A 23,073-nucleotide genomic window follows, 5' to 3' on the forward strand; every position below is an offset into this window, starting at 1 on the left:
AAGGGCACCCCTTCAACTCAGCATCACCCTTTCCAACCTGATGCCACTTCCACCTCTGCCGAGAAGGGCTCTGGAACTAGGTCAGACCTGTACACACTGTCCAAAGTGTGGACACTGTTTTCAAGTGTCCAAGGTGATTTTAGTGTTCCATGGATCCCATGGTTTCACTAGATAATACTTTAAAAGGATGTGAGCAAAGAGGGTGCTTACATACAATTAGATATGTTGACATAAATATCTCACCTTCTCCTAGAAATTGATAGACAATTCTCTGTTCTGCTTTAGCAACAGGAACAGGATCCTACCAACCTGTATATTTCTAATTTGCCCCTGTCCATGGATGAGCAAGAACTTGAAAATATGCTCAAACCCTTTGGACAAGTTATTTCTACAAGAATACTACGTGATTCCAGTGGTACAAGTCGCGGTGTTGGCTTTGCTAGGTAAGCATGTTGCCCTCCCTTTATTACACCAGCAGAAGCTCTGTTGAGTTATCCTACAAATTAAAAAAATAATCAAGCAAATTTAAGCCAGGCTTATGGGCACCAGTGTAAATTTACATGTAATTTTTAAAAAATCTTTTGCAATTTCATTAGTATTCTTGAAACTGAGCACATATATTTGCTGGCTCAAGGCAAAGAAGTATTATATGATCAATAATTCTGAAAGTGTTTGTGTCTTATGTTCTGATTAAATTAATTTTTAAGAAAATAAATTTTTTTAAATTGACAACCAGTCTCCTAAATTTCATAGATAAATCAGTATGTTTTTTTCTCTTTAGACAGAAATGTGATTCATCATCAATAAAGTGAGTTAATTAGATTTTTCAAACATTTATGAAAGAAAAGGATTTAACACCTAACTACCACATAAATTTAAATATCTTATAATTCTCACTTTAGTTTTTTAAGAAATAAGTGCTCCAGATATAACTAAAGTATCTTATTCCTCCATTTTATCTCTTCCTCCCCAGAAAGGATACTTTAGTGTAATCATTAATTTGGTTTCTAGAGAAAATATATAAAACAGAAAGAGCTTTGATTTCCAGATAAATTCTAATCCTAAAGCCCATTTTAAAAAAAAGCTGAATTTACCTGATACATTATTTAGGAACTTGTTAGTCTTCTGTAATAACAATATCTATGTGTTTTAAATTGTTAACTTAGACTTTGGAAGAAAAAATGCTGACATTTTACTTTCATATAGTAGACAGTCACATCCTGCCACAGACCTGTGTTATGAATAAAGCATTATTATTACATATTACTTTATATATGAGAAAACTGAGGCACAGAGGGACTTTTCCATCATCCACTAGTGGGCAAGGGCCATTAATTAGTTCTTCTGGCTTTTAGTCCATTGTTCTGTTAGGCCAGACAATTTTATAATAAAGCTAATATATCAGTAAATAGCAAGTCATCAGGGCCAGCATCTCAAGTGCACACTTCATTGGTGATCTGGGTGGGACACCAATTGGCTCGATAACATCTCCTCACTTCCGTGGATATTCTTCTGAAAGCAGACCAGGGGTACCTATCCAAAGACTGAGCCCAATTAAATGCTGCTGTTTTTCACATTGTCACTATCCATTAGAACTGAGGTGTAATTCTCTGGGTAGTTCAGGAATATGGTGTATTTTAAGTAGATTATTCTGTGTTTCTTCTATCGAAGAAATATAAGTCAAAGTAATTTAAATACTCAGAAATGTTTCTCAAATGTTTTTAGCCACCTGTAGATATAAAACAAGTTATAAAGTTAGGCTTCAGCCTTTAATTAACTCCTCCAAAGCCAATATGACAAAGAAGTATATAATTGACTTCACTAATTTAATTTTAAACCTGGAGAAAATGTAAAAGTCTTGTGAGACACATCCTCTGATTGACACTAGCTATTATCACAACTCTTTAGTCTGTCATTTTATGAATACTTAAAAGGGAAGCCCATGTTTAAAATAACCAATATTCTAACAAGTAGCAAATATACTAGTATTTTAAACTGTTGCTTTTAACTCAATATCATGACTAAGAAAGCTTTTATACATTGCTTTTCTCAATTTTTCAACAATCAGAATGAATTTATATATTTGATATTAAAACACTCAATATAATTTCTTTCTTATATGATTTAGAACATACTCTATAGTTTCAGTTATTTCTCTGGAGAACTGTAAAAGCAACAGATAAAAGATAAACTATTATATACACATATTTTTGCCTGATTTCATTTGTATCCAAAAAGCCTAAAAGAATGTTTGTGCATGCACAAAACAAAATGAAAGCTAAGAGACTGCTACATACTTATGAACTTTGTTTTCATAAATAGGATGGAATCTACAGAAAAATGCGAAGCTGTAATTGGTCATTTTAATGGAAAATTCATCAAGACACCACCAGGAGTTTCTGGTATGTTCTCCAAAATTTTATCAGTAGTCATTTATGTAATATGTATAACTTTAGTACATGATGCTTCTTATAGTAAGAACAACAACTCTCATTTTGCTTTTTAAAATTTATATCTATATCAACAAATAAGACTCAAAAATTCAGCTTTTGCTGGGCACGGGTTGTCCAAGCATTAATTGAAGTGGACCCAGAGGTAAGGAGCTCTCTGACTTGTAAAGCATTGCAAAATCCAACCCTCTAATGCACCAGCCTTCATTCTACCAGATGGCCATCCTTAAAATAGACTTCCCACCCTTAGGACATGTCCTTTGAGGAGCGTGACACCTTCCCACCCCAGCAGTACCTGGACTTCAATCCCCACAGTCTTTATGTTCACTCCACATTAGCCCCTTCCCCCTCTGTTGTCCTTATCAAGAACACTACACTCAGGAACTTTTCTAGCCAACATCCCATTCAGTATCACTCAGTCTCACTCCCAGGACACCTGATCTGAGATACAAAGACACCCTTTCATTTTCACTGTTGTTATGGGTTTCTCTTTACCCATTTCTCATTCCTACAGAATCTGGTCTCCACTTCTGAGCACTAAAACCATTTCTTTAGTGACATCCTCAGATTTCTTGTACAGCAACCCTTATTCACATCTGCTCGGAAGAACCATGAACTGGCATTGATCCTACAATAATCCACCCTACTGATCCTGTTATACCTGGGCAATAAGGATTGACACCATGGCATTTTACACATCTTCATTTGAACCAGACCCTCAGTACCACTGGTCCCCACTTGGCTTCTCTCTGCCTCTCCCAGCAGTATTTCTCCCTTTTACCAACATGTACAGTCCCCTAGCTAGCTCTAGGCCAGTGAATAGCATTGAGATCATTAGCTGACTACATCTTTTCAATATAGGGATCCACACCTACACCCACTCTTTCTCCTCTCCTTCCCCAAGGTCCTAAGGACAAAGGTTTCAGAGCTGTCTTTGAAATCCTGTTCCATCAGGGCCTTGCTCTGCCTCTCATTGCCTCTCTGTTCTAATTTTTTTATTAATAAAATAGCAGATCTCTGGCAAGACTAAGCAGTGAGAAAGTGAGAGGAAATTCACAAACAATACCAGAAACAAAAAAATTGTGAGCATGACTACAATAGACGTTTTTAACATCACAGAGTTCAGTGAACGTATGTGCGAACTACTTTATGCCAGGAATTTTCTGGAAAAAGATATCCATTTGTGTTTGAAATCGCTCAAGTCTGTGATCTTCAAACTAAAACTAAGCAGTGCTCCTCTCTAACTCATTCTCATGTAAGCATTTTTGAAGTGTGGTCTTCACTTCCTCACGTCCTATTCACACCTCAGCTCTCTCCAGTCTTCCCCTTAAGTTTGCAATTGAAATTCTTCTTGATAAACTTCTTATATTTGTTTGCTAGGACAACCACAACAAAACACCATAAATTGAGTGGCTTAAACAACCAAAATTTAGTGTCACAGAGTTCCGAAGACCAGAAATTGAAGGTCAGGGTGTGGCAGGGTTGATTCCTCCTGAGGCCTTCGGGAAAAGAATCCATTCCGGGCCTCTCTCCTTGACTCATACATGGTGACCTCACAGTGTTTGCTTCCCTCTGAGTGTGTCTGCCTCTGGATTCAAACTTCCCCTTCTTCACAGAACAACAGCCATGCTTGGATTAAGGCCCAACCTAACTAATGACCTCATTGTAACTTTGAAAAGGAGGTCACACTGTGAATTATGAAGCATTATGGGGTTAGGACTCTAATGTTTTTTGTTGTTTTGTTTTGTTTGGGGTGGGGTCAGAGAGACAACACAGTGCAACCCCTAATATTTACTTTGTGATTATCAAACTTGGGGACTTTCCTGGCTTCTTCTTTGCTGTGTCTTATCTGTTGCATGAACTTTGAAATGTGCTGTCCCTTGATCTCTCTTTTCTTCCCATCTTGTACTCTTTCTCCTTTGTGGACTCTTGTTTCTTTTATCTGCTCTTAATTGTTGGTGTTCCCCTGAATTTCATTTTTGGCTGACAGAGTGTATCTAGTCTAAAGTTTTTGGTTACTGTTTATCTTAAGAGACTCTCAGATACTCATCTCTTGTCCTAAATTTTCTCCTGAGAATCAGGCTGCCTGGCCTCAGTCACCTTAGGTTCATTCTCTCCAAAACTAGATCAGTGCTCTCTCCCACTAAAGTTAGTGGAATCAGTATCCACCCAGATACTCCAGCTGAAAATCCAGGACTGGATCCCCCCAGCCACCTGTGTCATCTCTCACACATAATCATCTTCTTGACTGCAGCTAGAGAGACTTAAAATGTATATATACTTCAGCATCACTTTTGTGGTAAAAATCATGTCCTCTCCCTCTCCCAGAAGAAAAGATACAGGATTCCAAGAATGACATTGCAAGCCAAAGGTGACTAGAGTCCTTCTTCATCCATTACCTGCCTTCTATTTATTTTCTTCCAATACTGAACTACAGGTACTAGTCCTAGTGCATCACATTGCATCATTTCTCTTTCCAGTCTTTCTATAGTTTCCAATACCTCAGACCCCTTTGGTTCTTTTTAACCTGCATGTCTCTGCCTCACCCTTCAAGACTGTTCACAGCCTGCCTTCTCCCTACAGGGGTCTCCTTTAACATACTTGAGTTAGATTCTGTCTGCAAAGCACCCTGAGGACGCTCATCTGCATTTAACATGTGTCAATCCCACTAAACTGGAAGCTCCTAGAAGTCAAAAACTGTTTTCTCATCTTTTTTATGTGCCTGCCCAGCACAACGCCTGAACTGTGCTTAACAATAACCAGTGTTTGTTGGTTTTGAATAAATTCCACAGCATTATAACACTAAGACAGTACTACCTCCTTACAAGGTAGCATATGGTAGGAAAATTGAGATGCCTTTTGATTTGCAGCCAGCCTCTAACAAGATGCCTGACAGCAGGGAGAAATTCAAAATTTAGGAACTACCTTACCTTGCTTGGAAGGAGGAGCTATAGAATTTTTAAAATGGGAACAAAAAGGAAATATCTACTCTCCAGCATCTTTTGTCCTCTGTAATTTTAATCATCTTAGTTAGCATGACACATCTCAGTTCTGCTTCCCAGTCTGTATCTCAGATCAGCAAGTCATCTTCAGTTCTTAGGTCTGTCATTCAAAACAGCCTCACTTTTCTGCCTTGCTTTAGGGCGTGCCCTAGGGTAAAAGTTGGGTCTCTTGCTGGGCTGGGTAGAGGTTTGGAGGGTCTTTAACCATGCTTGTCTGGCCACCTACACTTCAGAGTCTTCTAAGGAGAGTAGCCATGTATCAATTAGATTTATCCTAATACTCATGTGGGGACCCTGCCCTGGAGCTCCCCTATGAACAAAGGAGGAATCTCTGGAGGTGAGCAACCTATAAGAACAGAGTTCTCTATTTGACAAACCTTGACTTTGCCCCCACCTCACAGCTAACCAGCTACCTCACCACATTTTATATGTAAAAATATGTAAAACTGAAGTTAAGTAGATCCAGTGAGTTGAACCTAACAGAAAGATTGGTCAGGCCCCACTTCTAGGGAACAAGCCCAAAGGCCCTATGGAACATGTGCCCTGGTTTTTCACTCAGGCCTTTCCAAGAAGCACTGAGGTATTTTAAAGTTAGATGAATTCCAACCAGGAGTCATTGAAGTGATTAGTTTCTCTAGGGCTCCTAGTGTTCAGTATTTATCCTCCCCTAGTTCCAAGGTTCCATCTTTATCTGGATGACTGATGATGACAATTAGGGATTCACTTTAATTTTCTGTATCCAGTTGAGTTTCATTTCATAGAGGAACTAATTTGTAAGTCTGTGCAATACCACAGCCTACATTTGATCTTGTAGTACTAAAACCTGACAGCGCACTGTTTCTGTGGATATATCTGAAGGTGAACTGCCTGCAGGCACCAGTTTAGAGCATAAAGTACAAGATCTGGAAGATGCTGTTCCCAGGAACTCTACCCCCGTGAAAGAGCTTCCTTTTTGTTAAGTTAATTTTGTTTTCCCATTGACAATCCTTGATTGAAAGAAAAGGAAAGTGAAAGGGATGTTTTTAACCTCCACGCAAAAGCAAGAGAGCCTTGTGTGAACCTGATCCCTGCAGGTCAGACCCTCCAAGTTAATCCCCTGTGCCCACTGGCTTTTCTCTTCTTCCCCTGAGTCATCCCCTGCACACTGGGGACCCCAAAGCATTAGTCCCTTTGAAGGGCTGCTCATCCACTTACTTGTGAGCACTTCATTTTCTCAGTTCCTTCTTGCAGGCAGCAAGGAAAGTTGAAGGAGAAAAAGCCTTCAGAACACATTAATTTTGATGTTGAATCAATCTAGATAGATCTCCCAGTTTCTTGAGTGAAGTAGATCTCCAGCTGCCACAGATTGAGGTTGGACAGGTTTCTTATTTTCTCCAAAAAACTTAACAGTATCCATTGACTGTTTTCTTTGAAGTGGGTTCACAGATTGCTGGCCATGTCCTTTCAAGGAGAAAAAAAAAAAAAAAAAACTTCAATTTCCAAACCACATGTCAATGATGGTAGGAACCTATTCACCACTGTAGCTGGTAGAGAGCAGTTTCTTCCAAGTTCTGCCAAGTGGCAGTGGGAACCAAGAAACAAATTTCATATAGATTGTATCACTGTACAATTTTACACTCAAGCCATTCTCTATGTTCCAAATCAGGTCTTAATTTCATGCTCTTAAAAAAAAAATATATATATATATACATACATATATATATATATATATATATATATATATATATATATATTAAACTACTATCTATCTATCTATGTACAACTATGTACAACTACACACACACACACACACACACACACACACACACATATATATATATATATATATATATATATATATATATATATATATATATATATATAGTAGTTATAGTTGGATACAATAACTTTATTTATTTTTATGTGGTGCTGAGGACCAAACCAGGGCCTTGCATGTGCTAGGTGAGCCATAACCCCAATCCCAATTTCATGCTATTTCTAAATGCTTAATGATCTGCGCTGTGTTTTAGTCTTAGTTCCCAACTAGGTTGCAAGTTCTTAGGGGCGGGAGGTGTGTTTTAGGTTTAATTTTGTGCATTACCCTGTACCAGCAGAAGTTACCATGTAGTTTCATAGAGCATTTTCATGTAGATATCATCTCAATAATTATGGCTAATTTGAGGAATACTTTGGATACCTTCTGCACATCAGTGAGGTTGAACTGCCTTTAGGGTAAATTTGAAATGTACACTGCAAAACTTGGAAGCACACTGTTTTGGAATTCACTTTTTCCCAAAAACAAGTCCCCAGTATCCACAAAGAATTTGAAATAGTTTTCAACTTCTCTAGATTTATTTTTTTTCCTGTACACACAACATGAGAATTATCTTTGAATGTTTGTCAGTTTATTAGATACTGTCTTCTTCTCTCTTATTACTTGAATGACTGCTTCATAGCTTCAGTTTCTCCATGGAATACATGTGAGTAGGATCAGCACAAGTAGATGAAAAACAAAAATATTGGCAGGCAAGAGTAAATTGAGGGCTGGGGATGTGGCTCAAGTGGTAGCGCACTCACCTGGCGTGCGTGCAGCCCGGGTTCGATCCTCAGCGCCACATGCAAACAAGGATGTTGTGTCCGCCGATAACTAAAAAATAAAATATTAAAATTCTCTCTCTCTCTCTCTCTCTCTCTCTCTCTCTCTCTCTCTCTCTCTCTCTCCCCCATCTTAAAAAAAAGAGTAAATTGAATGAGCCTCCACTTGAATGTTTAAATAATATAGGCTCATTACTAGGCAGACATATCATTTCATAAATATAGTCAGAGGATGGTTTATTTAATGATGCATGTTGTCTAGCAGGCATAAGCAGAATTACCTGGGATGGTTCCTGTCAGAGTACTTGGATTCTTGCATGTTTGGCACTTCGCCTATGACATTGGAGCCAAGTATAGAAAAGAAACCCACTTTCCCGAGACGCGAGACACATCCCAACATGGCTCTTGTCCTGATGTGCTGGAGTCCTTGGAGAGGATCTGCTGATCTTGATTCACTGGTGGAGGCAATCAGTTCCCCAGTTAGTACCCAGGTCAGAAACATGCCCCTAAAAAAAAAGGAAACCCACGGGCTGGGGTTATGGCTCAATGGTAGAGCACTCGCCTAGCACAGGTAAAGCTCTGGATTCAATCCTCAGCACCACATTAAAATAAAGGTATTCTGTCCAACTACAACTAAAAAAAGGAAGCCGCCTTACACACAGTCCCCAAAGACACTTTCTGAAAATAAACTGAACAGTGAACTCAAGGAGGTCTCTAGAAGACTAAGTGGAAGGAGATCAGCTGCACACATGAGTAGTCACTTCTACATCACCCACCTTCCTGCCAATACACCTTTCATACTCAGGTGACATGGCTGGGTTTCACCATGGCAGCCATACACACCCTGCCACCCAACCTGAGGCATGGTGCACAACGTGTTGTGCATTTTTACACTTCTACGAAAAATCTAAGGTTCCATACCACAACTTTTAATGCAGTCTGTTTCCGAAAGGCTTTTTGAAAATCTGGTGCTTTCATGTCTGTTGTTATCTTATTTGAAAGAGGCTTTGTCTTCTCTTAGAGCAGATGCTTCTTTAAATGTACATTACAGTTTGTTGAAGAAAAGGATTGTTCATAAGATGTCTCCTCTTTCCTCAACCAATCCCTCTTTGTTCCCTGAAAATGTTGGAGCATTGTTCTTTATTTTGATTTGCCTTGGTTTTGAGTCAGGGATGGTTTGCAATAAGTCAGATTTGCTTAAAAAGTTCCCAGCCAGGATGAAGGGACCCACAGCTGCTTTCTCACACAACTTATTCCATAGAGATTTTCAATAACTACTTAATACTTGCTCAATTAAAAATTCCATTGTGAGGAAATAATATGTACCAGTTTTCCACACAGTGACTGTTAGAAACAAGGCTGGAAATTTTAGTTACATAGAATCAGTGTCCAAACTAGGAAACGTGGCCCCAGGCAGAAATAACAGGGTCGCCATGATGATTCAGGTATTTGTCTAAAAATGCACTTCCAGTACCTTCCTGTAAAGAGAGAACAGTCTCTGGGAAGATGGGTGGGTGTGGTGTATTAGCTGGGACTCTCCCAGAGCTGAGAACAGCCTCATCACTCCATCTGCCCCACATGTCACTGCTCCCACTTCCTCAAGACAAAGGCCCGCAGTGATTCAGCACTGCAGGAGATGGTGTGACTGCCATGTCTGGGAACCTCTTCATGGCATTAGTGGAGTCAAGAGTAGTCTGTGTGCTAAAGGCGGAGTATGTTTCTAAGTGTCCTGTCCCGGCGCCTGCAGGAGCTTGTTGGATTCTCAGTGTCCTGCTGGTGTACACTCTGCCACAGTGCTCAGATCTGGCCTGCGTCTTGATGGCGCTCCAGTGAAGTGCGGATGCGACAGCTGGCAGGCCGCGTCCAGTCTTGAGCCTGTTCTGCGTCTGCTCTCTGTGTTCCTTTGACTTTTCAGATTGGGCATGTGCCCACCCGAGCTTGACAGACACTCTCGCCCACAGTTCAAGGCTCTCTCTATAGCGATCTTATCAGGGCATGTTCCCATGCCAGGAGACAGAACAGGTAATGTGTGAAGGAAGAATTACAATTCTGGGAAAAGGCCTAGAGATGTTTCAGAGGTTTCTGTTGTCCATCTGTTCCCTTAATATTCATCTTAAGCATTGCTACTCTGTACAAACAGAAAATTCTGGCAGCTCTCAAGACAAAATATAGTCAGCCCTCTCTATGGTTCCGTACACACCAGTTTAGCCAACTATGGATTGAAAATATTCAGGAAAAAAAATTGCTTCTGTACTGAACACATCCAGACTTTTTTCCCAATCATTATTCCCTGAACAATACAGGGTACCAGCTACTTATATGGTATCTATACTGACTGGAGTGTTATACATCATCAAGTAATGATTTAAAGTAGAGCAGAAGATATGCATAAGGGAGAAAGAAGAGAAGACTGATCCAGGCCAAAGCAGAGAAGGCCACTCAACTGCCAAGTTAAAAACCAAGTTAAATGCATTTTGGGTTTTATTGAGAAATTTGCGTTAATGCTAACGTATCGTACGCAGCCTGTCTGTGGCACACGCTAGAACTAGTCCCTAGCAGATCCTGAGGGACAGCTATACACATGAAGACATGTGCTGTGCCCCTGGTACCTGTAGGACGATGGGATCATACCTCCTGGACTGTAGTCTTTTCACATCTCCCTCCTCACCCACTGTCGCAAGAGAGCAGGGTCTCATGTTCATGTGGTGAGAGGTGCCCTTCAAGGGCTGCTCTAACAAGGAATCATTGCCAGGGGAGCAAAAGTGCCAAAGAGTTCTGGGTGGCCAGTGGGGCAGGGGCTGTCTAGCAGACCCAAACCTCAACCATATTCTGTACCACAGAGAGAAAGCTTGTTTTAAATAGTGATAAGGGACCACAAGGAGAGATTAGCAGTGTGTCACCCCCAGGGGACATGAGTGCCATGCCAGGTTTGTGATGGGCTGCCGTCAGGGAGCTGCTATTACCATCGACCACACCCAGCTCACCAAGAGCATCTCTGAGCTTTATCAGACTCTGCCAGTGAGGAGCAATAAATAATGGAGGAATTTTATCAAAGCACAAGGATCTTGGTGGAAGATGTGGGGGTTTTCTAAATGGTGTTTGCCAGTAATTTCATCGTTAACTGTAACTTGCACATTTCTTCATTCGAAGAGAAGCAACCTAGCCAGCCTGCTAGATGCCTCAGAATCAAATCCTGTGGAGGGCAGGCCAATTCCTAAAAACTTCTGAACCTTCTGAACCACAAGTCCCTCAACTAACAGTTGATCTTAATAATTCAAAAGTGTTGAGAGGAGCCAACATTCAAAACTTGAGCTCCGCCAATTGATGCAGCAATAAAAAGAATAGCTGAAAACTCATTGAGACACTGTAAGCATTTGGGGGGAGGAGGGGCACTAGAAATTGAACTTGGGGGCTTTCTACTACTAAGTTACACCCTAACCCTTTTTATTTTTAATTTTGAGGTAGAGTCTTCCTGATTTTCCCAGGCTGGCCTTGAACTTGTGATCCTCCTGCCTCACTTATTCTAAGCACTTTTTATGTTAATAATTTCAATACTTTGAAGTGGGTACTATTATCCACATTTCATTGATTTTGAAACCAGAGACATTAAATAATTTGCAGAGTCGCTAGCTCATAAATTTCAAACTCAGGGACACTAACCCTGAAGCTAGTGCCCTGGCCATCATGCAGTATGATCAGATTGACAGTGATTTTAAAAAGATAAATAAGATACAGAAATGTCCATAAAGTGTTATAAGAATAAAGAAAACTGGGTACAATAGCACATGCCTGAAGTCCCAGAGACTCAGGAGGCTGATGCAGAAGGATCTCAGATTCAAGGCCAGCCTCAGCAACTTAGCAAGACCCTATCTCAAAGTAAAAAAAAAAAAAAGAACTGGGAGTGTAGCTCAGTGACAAAGTGCCCCTGAGTTCAATTCCTAGTTAAATAAACAAATAAGCATGACTCCTTTTCAAATGGAATACTATGTAACCATTGACAAATGACTGTATAACAAGATAGGGAAAGATCCACAATAGAAATGGTAGAAGAAAAGTATCTGTCATCACAAATGTGAAAAATAAATGACTTGGAAAAGCAGTGAAAATAGAATATTAAAATATTTATGGGGGCAATAGAGGATATTGAGGTTTTTTTTCTATTTAACATGATTTTACTATTGTCACATTGTTCTTTTAGTGACCCTTCTTTGGTGGGTTGGGAAGAGACGTGAAAGAACCAAAATCGAACCATGCAGAAATGAAGCTGATATGAAAAAATTGCAAACGGTACTCTTCTCAACCTGAATGGTAGCCAGCAACACTGTGTAAGGCATAGTAAAGGAGGAGAGACCAAATTCCATCAAAGCCCCCCTGGGAGAAGTGTTCACAGAAAGTATAGCTGTGCTCATTGGATAGGACAGAGGGGCTAAAACAGGAAATGGTGTTGTTCACATAAAAAATTAATCTTAATAAATTAATATTTATTGGTTCCTTAGGTTGAAATTTTTACCAGGTAGTTCCTTACATATTGTTTGTGATAATGTTACTTTAAAAACGCCTCACTACGAAAGCTAATGATGGTTGCTGAGTGATCTGGTTTTCCAAAATTGATGGGAGAAACTTCTATCGAGGGCAGTTTACATTTTACTGACTGTTAATTGAGATAAAATACTGCGTAACTAGAAAAAATGGTACTTTGGAAAGAGAGGTCATTCCATCTGTTTGTGCATTTCATCATCAGACATGATAGTACTAAGACCTCACATAGGACAGGCTGAGGAAAGGTCCATTTCAACATCTGAGCCCAAATCACTGTAGAATCTGAGCTCAAAAGACAGGTTAAGGAAACTGCAGAGATGTGCAATCAGGCATTTGTAAAATATCATCCCTCTCTCAAGTTTGGTTGAGGGCATATTGAAGAGTCCAGTAATGCCATGATCATAGATGGCTCTTCAGCGGATACTACCTATGATCAGTGTTTGCATCTGAGGTGTTGCCTTGGGCTTCTCACAAGTGTGCAAGGTCACGGTCACACCATGGTTGTCAGGCTTTGGGGATGCATGTTCCTGTTGGTTCTGATGAGGAAGAAAATAACTTCTCTATCAGTTGATGAGTAAAAGAACCTGACAGACCTCATGAGATATCTGAGATTTACCCTTATTAAGGGGAAATTCAGCCTAGAACACTGTGTATAATTAGCAAAATAATCAATTTGGGGTAGATTATATACTTTTTATATCACTTTAATTTCAGGAATGTGTCTCACATCACAAATCATGTTAGAACTCTTTGCAGTTATTGTTTTGAACAATAAAGAGTTGCTAATATAGAAAAATGACCACGTAAGAGATTATCACTGGTGCTGGGTATATAGTTCAGTTGGTAGAGTGCTTACCTCACATGCACAAGGCCCTGGGTTCAATCCCCTGCACCACCACCAAAATAAAAAAAGAGATTGTCACACACTAATTTTGCGAAGTTAATATGCCCAAGCTTCGCTCATAGCCCTATTACTAGCTTTTATGGCACTTCCTGTTCTCAGTATCTGCCTTCTAAAACACAACCAAAGAGGCTAGCTGGAGGATCCCTCTGTAGAATATGCCAACATCCCACACCATCTCCCTTCAGCCTGTAGCCTGCACATTAGGCTCCCAGAAGCAAACTGAAGACATCCCTTCATTTTGAAGGAATCACAGGAGAGACTAATTAACCAAAGATCTCTCAATTTTTAACAAGCTTGCACGCACTGAAAAATAAGTGGCTTCATGGTACAGAACTGGGTGTTTTGTTTTTCTGTGCAAAAATCTAACTGAAATCCTCTTACCCTTGCTTAGCAACATGGTGTCAGATAAAATAAATTAAGCCCATTTGCCACATACAACACCTGTAAGTCTTTACCTAATTTGCTTTTCCAGAGCACACAGAGAAACATTAAATTCCAGGCATGCATTCTTTCTCGCCACACTCTCCAAGTCAATGGAGCAGTGATTGTGAAAGACAGACGGCCGCTGTCCCCACGTCAGTACTTTGCTTCCACATAACATTTCTATTTAGAACAAATCTCTCTAAAAACAGTACTTTGTCCTGTAAATGACTAAATGAGTTTTCATAAGATTGGAAATATTCTCTTCCCCATTAAATTGCATGCCCCCTGGAGGCAACAACTCAGATCTGCCACTGTACCACTGGCTCTTGTGTCCCTGCCACATACATAGTAGGGCATTAAAACTTCAACTGATAAGGAGACCAGAGAGAATTTTGATAAAAGAAAAAAGCTGTTAGAATTTTATATTGCTTCACAAGCAAGACTTGGGCACTCCTAGTTCACTGAAACAAGGAGCCAGCAACATGTAAAAACTGGGTCATTTCCCCTGGTTACATTCTTTAAAAACAAGAAATTTGTTTGGCCTAAGAAATTACTGCCAGTACACACTGTTTCTACTACTTACCTTTTTGCTTTTAGAGGAAAATATCATATCTTAATGGCAGCACAAAAATCAGGTGGTAAATATAATTCATATTTGAAAGATTCAACTACATCTTGTTCCATGTGTTTCTGTCTGTGTGTGTGTCTGTGTGTGTGTGTTTTATTTTAAATACCATATGTATTTGCAAAAATGCCCTTACCACATATTTTAGCAGACTTCATTCTTACCTGAGATCTGCTTTTTTCTGACAGGACAGAATCTAGATGAAAGCACATTAGAAGCACATTACATCCAAATAGGAACATTGGCCATTTAACAAGTGAGCTTCAACATGCATCAGGGTCTTGCTACCAAACTGCCTTCATTCACACCTGCCTGCCGAGACAGCCCAAGGGAAGCTTCCAGAATGAGCAACCTGGTCACCTTCTTTCCCTGGAAAGAATTATACTAATTGAGGAAAACAGTTTGTATCAATCACTGAGCACAGGAAGCGCTTTATAAAAATTAGTTAAATTTCAGTCTAGGTGCTAGTTTTTATAAACCCTCTAGATAAAAGTGTCTGCCACAAAGTGCCAGCTCCACAGAGTTTATTATATTCCTTTGCCCTACAGGAGTATATGGAAGCAGGACCTTATAACCTTAAATATCATTGGAGAAAACATTCTACTATGAGGCCCTTTCTAGATGTGCAGAGAGTAAGATCTTGCCTTTCTTCATCTGAGTTCTTGTTCTGTCCGTCATTGTTAAGTGAGGCCACCACCACCCCCCCCACACACACACACACAACCTGCATTTCAGGCCTGCACTTAACATGCTTTCACATTGACCCAGGAGCCTGAGGAGAGTTTCAGTGCTAGAATTTTAAGTATAATTTGCCCCCAAAGGTGAGTAACTTTGAAAGATTCCAGGTATAAAAAGTCCTTATTTGCAGAAGATTTTGCCCTTTATTCCTTCCTACTTGGATGCTATTTCTCAGCCCTAGTTTCTACCTGTCCCTTAATGACCCTGTAGTGGAATTAATATCAGTGATTATAAAACTTTCTTGCTTCATTGTATCTGTTCACTGTCTGTAATTGGTAAAGGTAGAATTTCTAAAAACACAATTTTTTTTGAAAAGACAAGTAGTATGGTTCATCTGTATTCTGGGATTTGGCTGCAGTCCATCTTCTATCATACCCAGTTTGCCTTCTATGGAAGTTCCATATTCAGGAAAGCTCAGGTGGAGGTATTGGAGACAAGAAGGTAAACAAAGGAACACTAAAATTCTCACCAGACACCTAACATTTTTACTTTGAACAACTACTACCTGCATTAGTCCATTTTTTCATTACTATAACAAAATTTGTGAGGCTGGATGACTTAATAAAGAGGCTTATTTAGCTTATAGTTCTAGGGATTCAAAGGTATACTGCCAGTATCATCTTGCCTCTTGTGAGAGCCACATGATAGGTGGTATCTGTACGTGAGCATTATTACAAGACCAAGCCAGAGAGCAATTCAGGGTTTGGGCTTGCTCTTGTAAGAACACAGGATCCTGCAAGAACTACCTCCACTCCTTCTTAGGTTGGACCTAAGGACCTTCCTGTGTGCTTCACCTAAACATTGCCACACTAGGGACCAAGCTTCCAACATGTGAACTATTTATTTAGGAAATCATATCCAAACCGAAGCATACCCAGAGTACAGTTGCCATTCAGAAATGACTCCCATTCCAACGCATCCTTCAGGAGTGGTTCAACCCAGGAAGGGAAAAGCATACCAGCCAACAGCCTAGACAGCTCACCGAGACGGAATCACATACAGTTCGGTGTTTTGTGTTTTGGCAGAGAAATGTTGAGAGACACTATTGCCTCTACCCTGTCATTAGTGGGTGGATAATAGTGATATAAAATAAGAGATTAATTAGGATAATAAGCGGCAAAGGAGAAAGGAGTAAATTTTCCACAAGTAATATTTTTCTCTTCATGGTTATTTAAGTTTGAAACAGAACTTGAAAGTAGTAATCATGGTTCAACAGTAGACAAAGGATGGAATGTGGGAACCAGTCGGGAAGGTGTGAGTGCCTTTATTATATTAACAAGACGCATGCAGAAAAATGCACAACTTCCAGGAATGCGCTGCTGCTTCTATCTCAGAAAAGCAAATTGAAAAAGGAAGTCAGGGGTGGCCTATTGTGCTGCCTGTGGTTTGTTATTTTGTCTCTTAGTTCTAATGAATGTGTCTCCTTTCAAAGAATCTCTGCATCTTTTCTACATTTGTTGCTTGGGTTTCCCTTTGTCTCATTTTTGTGAGATGGACACTTGGTTAAAAAAAAAAGAAAAAAAACTCGCCAAGTGGAATGGTTCAGGTACAGAAAAGTCTTTAAATGGGATGGGCAGGTGTTGGAAGCTTTCTCACGATGACAGACTTCACTCCTGTGTCCCAGGAACAAATGAGGTCTGTGTGTATCCATTCATTGATTCAGCCTCTAGGTAAGAAGCACCTACCAAGTGCCCTTTGCTTAGACACTGGGAATGCAGTGATGACAGAGCACACAGGAAGGAAAAGCAGGCATCAGGGAACACAGACTTAGAAATGCTGCAATTACATATAGGGGTATGTGCTACAAAGGGGGGACTTGTTTTCCACCAGGAGGAGTGGAGGTCCCTCTGAGGAATGTTAATGGGAAGCTCCAGAGGCATTTGCAGCTGGAGGAGTGCAGGGTGGCACAATCCTATTTTCATTTGAAGATTATTTGGGTGACTGTTTAAAGGCAGAATTGTAGAGAAGCCAGAAGGCAAAGAAGTGTCCGTTTAAAAAAAAAAAAAAAAAAAAAAAAAGCACCAAAGTGAATGGGAAGATTCCTTTGCTTCTTCAACAAAATGGCCCTTCAGATGTTTTCATGATGCCCTGGTTTGGAAATAATAACCAGTGTATTATTCTATACCAAGATCTTTCACCAGTGGCTGATTTTCTAAGGGTCTGAAGAAGCTTCTGCCTTGCAGTGTTCTATTAGTTCCCTCCTAGCTCTCACGCTGCTCGCACTAAAAAAGAAATCCCGTTACGCTTGTCACCTGTGCGTGCGCACGGTTGTGGTTTTGTAATATTTTTGCCCGATCACTCAGCTCCTACAGAACCTTTATTTTGCAAATTTGCGGATGGAGGACAGAAGAAGAGACAGAACCCAAACAAATACATCCCTAATGTAAGACCATGGCACTGAGAAGGAGAGGTGAGACTTGTAAGTCCTTTCTTAACTTCAGTGTGGGTATGCAGTCGTGGGCAGCTCCGAAAGGTCACACAGGCATCTCCCTTCAGCTGCCTGGGTCACACCTTTCTGCCAGCACGTTTTCATTCAAGTAATGCTCAGACTGAGACCCTTCCCTCTGTGTGTGTGGGGGGGTGCTCACAAAGTGACAGTTCTCCACATAGATGGTACAAACAGCTGTGTTCCCCAGCTAGCTGCCTAAGTAGGAGGCTCTAAATTGCTATGGAACTGCAAGAGTGTTTTGAAGGTCTTTTATGCCATGGTTTAGGTATGACCATTTAGAAGGGTTTACATTTATTATATTCAAAAAGTATTCTAAATAACATTAAAATAAATGTATTTGTCATTGAGGGGTTTTTTTGGGGGGGTTGTATGTTTATTTAATCTTGTTCTTTTGAATAGTTTTTTTTTAACCTTCAATTTCTTAATAAATTATTGGGCCTCCACTTCTCTATATTTCTTTTCAATGAATTGTTAACATAATTTTTAAAAATAGCATACAGGTCCCAGAATGTCTGGAGAAAATGTTCTAGAATCTGAACCGTCCAGTGATAATCACTAGCCACTTTTGGCCATGTGTACACGTGAAATGTAGCTGTTTTGCTAGAGAGATTGAATTTTTCTATTTAATTTTAAATAGCTACATGTGGCTAATGGCTACCATATGGGACAAGCAACAGGTCTAGGGCTTAATTCTCTTACTGAGCTTACAATTATGCTTGGCTATGGCAAAAAAAAAAAAAAGAACATTTTTATCAAATGTTACTGTTACTGTCTTATGTTGCAATGTCTAAGAAATAGCATTATCAAATCATGCCTTTCCAGCTGAACATTTATGTCCTTCTCTTTCCTGTAGGCTGGAATGACACTCCCTTACGACCCGACCACAGCTGCTATACAGAACGGGTATGTTGTTATGATAAATGCGTAATGGCTTGAGGGAAATTAAAGGTGGAAAATATCATTTTTCCATGAATTATTCCACTTAAAGGATTACTTAATACAGGCTTTTGTGTTTATTCTAGATTTTATCCTTCACCATACAGTATTGCTACAAACTGAATGATCACTCAAACTTCTTTTACACCCTATATTGCATCTCCTGTATCTGCCTACCAGGTTTGTACCTTTAGGATTTGTCAGTAGTGCAACAACTTATGATCGTGAATCTCTGCTGCATTTTTTAATGTGTCTTAAAAATCTGAATATTTATAATGAAATTTAACTCATTTTATGCAGCTTTTGGGTACTCAATTTAGAATAAGCTGCTTTTGATTTGATAGACTAATTTGCTTTTATGTTTAGGAAAATATATAAAGCCAAGGAAATGGTTGCCCATTATCTGTCCTTGGAAACATGGCAATTTAGAACTGAGACAAACCCACATACTTCCTCCACTATCCGACCAGCTTTTAGATGCCAGGTGTCCCAAAAACTGAAATATAAGAGAAATGCCATTAGGTAAAATACAGAATAGGTGTGTATCTTGCTTTTATTTCTTTGTCAGCAGAAACTAATAAAAGAAGTAAATATGCTTATACACGAAGGTGTGTCAGTTAGGTTACATTCAGTAAACAGTGCAGATGAGATTTGGGGTCTGCCCACCAAAAGAAAGAAAAAAAAAATAGAGGCAGCTCTATTTTATATATGTTATTTTGTGCAGAGGCTTTACCTTAAATTCCCAACTGAGGAAATCTATTAAGCACTATCATAAGGTCAATCTGATTATACTTCAGGGATAGCTCCTCTTTTACATGACCCCAAGAGTGCACGTGCCCTCTCCCCTGCATCAGAGCCCCTCCAGATGTTGACTGCCCAGTCCAGACAGGAGCTTCTAATGGAGTTCAGTTGCAGAGAGAGAGAGTTCTCTTCTCTTGACTATTGGTATTCTATGGGACTAAACTAAACTTTGGTGTATTCTTGTTTTAACAACAATTGAATTAGATGTTGTAGTCCTTATTTCTGATCTTAGAGGACTACAATATCTAATGTAACAGCTGTGTTATTTGACTTCTGTAACCTCAGATTCTTCCTCTTTAAAATGGGTATAATAATAGTTTGTCTCATAAGTTTGGAAAAGTTACAGGACTGAGTCTATGAAAAGTGTTAATGAGCACTCAAAATGTTAGCTGTGATTACTATTATCATCAGTAGCTGGCTTATAATAAAAATATATTAGTTATACTTCTTAAATAATAAATTGGTTAACCTAAGCCAATGTCAAAGCTGGTTCTGTCTAAAAAACATAAAAGTAGCTTTGAATAACAGAAAAGTGACTAGATGCACTAAAACTGAAGGGGTTGTTGGGGTTTTGTTGTCTTTTTGTGTTGCTGGGGATTGCACATGCGAGGCAAGAACTCTACCACTAAGCTACATCCCCAGCCCTAAGACTGAAATTTTAAAGTAGTCATCACCACCTCTCTCAGCCTTTAGATTATTGTATGTTCCTTCCCCTGATTGTCAGTCATTTTCCCTTTTCTTTGTTCTCTGAGAGTCGTTTATACTTACCATGGTTCTTCAACCTGCTGGGTATAGAAGTCACTTAATGCCTCTTTAATTGTGTAGTACTTAAGATTTCTATATTTCCCTTGCATTTTCCCTAATAATTCCTATGTCTGATGTTAAGAGATAATTTTGAACTATCTGAACTTAGAAATCTGTCATTTATATATCATTAAAAATAGGGGCATGTATAAGCTTATTCTTAGGCAAATGAAAGATTGCACATATTAATTTCAACATATACTGCTATAGATATTTCAGCTATTATGGTTTTTCTCCACTACCTTTTTCCTTCTTTAATATGAAATCAATGTGCATTTCAGAATCATTTCATAGAATAAAAAATTAGAAGGCCAGTTTGGTAATAAATTTGATATAGCTAACTGGAAATAACGTTATCATTTCAAAGGCCTGATTTCCTCTCCTGGGCATTCTGTATACTAAGATACCTGTGGAATTCCATTCCCTTTCCCTGACACTCAGTGCCATAACATCTCAGACGGATTCTTAACCCCATACGTTCAGGGACCAGGTAGGGTCAGTGAATGAGCTTTAAGTGACCTGTGCTGCAGAATGTCACTTGTGTGTGTGCAATTAGTGGGGGTGGGGGCAGTCTCTTTCTTTATTAGGTTTTCAAGGGGATCTGTGACCCCAAGATGGTTAAGAACCAGTGGCAAAGAGTTTAAAAAGCATAGGTTATTATTCCCATTTTCTAATTAGGGAACATTGAGGAATAGAAATCGACCATAGCTGGCTTGATGCTTAAGAGAGAAAATTGGATTAGGAGTCACAGCCCTTAACCTCATAATGCTGCACCTGACTAGATTATAAAGACCGAAGCATATCAAAACTGAGTGCATTTGGCCCACATTGGGATGTACAGGGAACTGCTTGCCTCCCTGTGATTTATCCAGGGAGGGCCCACCACTCGTGTTGGAGTGGGCCTTTCTCTACTAAACCACCGTATGCTTATGTAGTTGGATTTGAGAAATTATTAGCATCTGAAAGAAACCACCAGTATCCCAACGGGGAAAGGCTGCAGTCCAGATAACTGAAATGTTAACAAGGCAGAAGCACTTAACTTTGGTCTGCCTTAGGTGGCAAAGGAAACCAGAGAAAACAAGTATCGGGGCTCTGCTATCAAGGTAAATCACAATGCATTCTTCCCCCATGACTCTTCCCCATATTCTCTCTGTAGAATCTCTGAAGTTAACACTAGGGGACAGGATACAAGAAGGTTGTGTTAAGAATTGGAAACTGAAACATTTTTTAACCACATAGACTCTGGAAAGCCCTGGGCATCAAAAAGGGACTGATGTATCCCTCTCCCGAGTGGCAAACGACACAAGCCAGAATTCCTGCCACAAGCCTGACCCTCACATCTTATTTCTCAGTTCAGAGGGTCTTTTTTCTGTGTGGATGCCCTTTTAACTGTAGATGTCAGATATAGTTACTAAAGTTTAATTTCTTCAATCTGAATTTCAGATATTTATTTTCCTCACTAAGTAGAAATTATTAACTACTATGTAAGATTTTTGAAACCTAATGTCCTGAGTATCAAAGAGAGATTGAATTTGGTTATTTTTATTAAGTCAGCCCATACTTTGAGGGTTAGTTTCTAATCAGATGCTCTAGAATTAATCCTCTTTCATCCATATCCTAAAGCACCTAGTTCATACCTTGATTGTAACACTTTTCACTAATTTGAGACGTTTTACATACTTAACTTCTCTGCTTTAGAGAGTAAATTTATGGAGGGTGGGTCCCATGTCTTATTCACCTTTTTCTCTTTGTTGCCTGATACTCAACAAATACTTCTTGAGTGGGCCAATAGAAATTGGTTCTAAATAATTATTTCATCCCATTCAGAGTGACCAGTTTGCCAAGAATGCTAACTGCCTTATAATCTTTTTACTCATTGATAGTATTGTTTCCTTATTTTCCTTCTGTAGATTTTTAACACAATTAAAAGAGAACTAGGCAATTATTACAATGGAAATCATTGTTTCTTTAAAATTCTCCCTTTTCTAGGTGCAAAGTCCTTCTTGGATGCAACCTCAACCATATATCCTGCAGCAACCCGTAAGTTGTTCACCTCAGTGGCCTAATGTTCTGCCTGCAAGTAAGCCATGTGTGTACTCTTCAGGTTAAAACCCCTTGCCAAAGGTGATAAGGGACTTGGGAAATTTTAAGCATGGAATATGAAAGTGCACAAGTTTAAAATGAATCAGTAGTAAGCATTAAATAAATTTGTTCATAAGAATTTAAAACATACTCCGTGGGGGGCAGTACACAATTTCTTGCTCACATCAGTTCTGGGGGGATATCTGAGTGACAATGTTTTACAATATTTGATAAAACCACACTCATGTTTTTACTCTGTTTAATGCAACCCTAAAGTAAATATAGAGATTTTCATCTGTGTTATTCGCCTCTTTGGAAATCAGGTACAGTGTAGTATAATGCACTCTGATAAATAACAAATGTGATTTCTTTGGTGACTTGAACACTTGTTGATCTAATGTGTATCTAGTACTACTTTTTCTAAATGAGCTACTCTTCAGATGAAATCACAAAGCTAAGCATGCCTACACTGACCTGCATGCTTACTGTTAAGAAAGCCATAGATTTGGACCCCAGCTTTCTGGTGACAAGTGCAGAATGGGGATCCTGATAATCAGTTTAAAGAGTTTGTGAGATAAACATAGATCTGTTGCTTAGGAAGAGAACTTGGCTCTTGGTCTTAAGATGAGATGGAAATTCGTCCCAGAATACCTCTCCTAAAGTGGGCACTGTACTATATGACTGTATGTATGAAATAGCAATCCAGGCATAACTAGTTTTGAACAAGAAATGCTTGAGATGACCTT

At 39.4% G+C, this 23,073-nt stretch overlaps 1 non-coding gene and 1 pseudogene across 1 annotated transcript; both read left to right on the forward strand.

The window, feature by feature from the left end:
- The window catches only part of LOC143389821 (RNA-binding motif, single-stranded-interacting protein 1-like), a 42,506-nt pseudogene that overhangs the window by 15,149 nt on the left and 4,284 nt on the right, over positions 1-23,073 (forward strand).
- LOC143389824 (small nucleolar RNA SNORA3/SNORA45 family) lies at positions 8,400-8,530 on the forward strand. The gene has a single exon (XR_013090176.1). It is a non-coding gene; the product is annotated as a small nucleolar RNA SNORA3/SNORA45 family (small nucleolar RNA).

The sequence above is a fragment of the Callospermophilus lateralis genome, unplaced genomic scaffold (genome assembly GCF_048772815.1).
Source record: "Callospermophilus lateralis isolate mCalLat2 unplaced genomic scaffold, mCalLat2.hap1 Scaffold_805, whole genome shotgun sequence".
Taxonomy (NCBI): Eukaryota; Metazoa; Chordata; class Mammalia; order Rodentia; family Sciuridae; genus Callospermophilus; species Callospermophilus lateralis.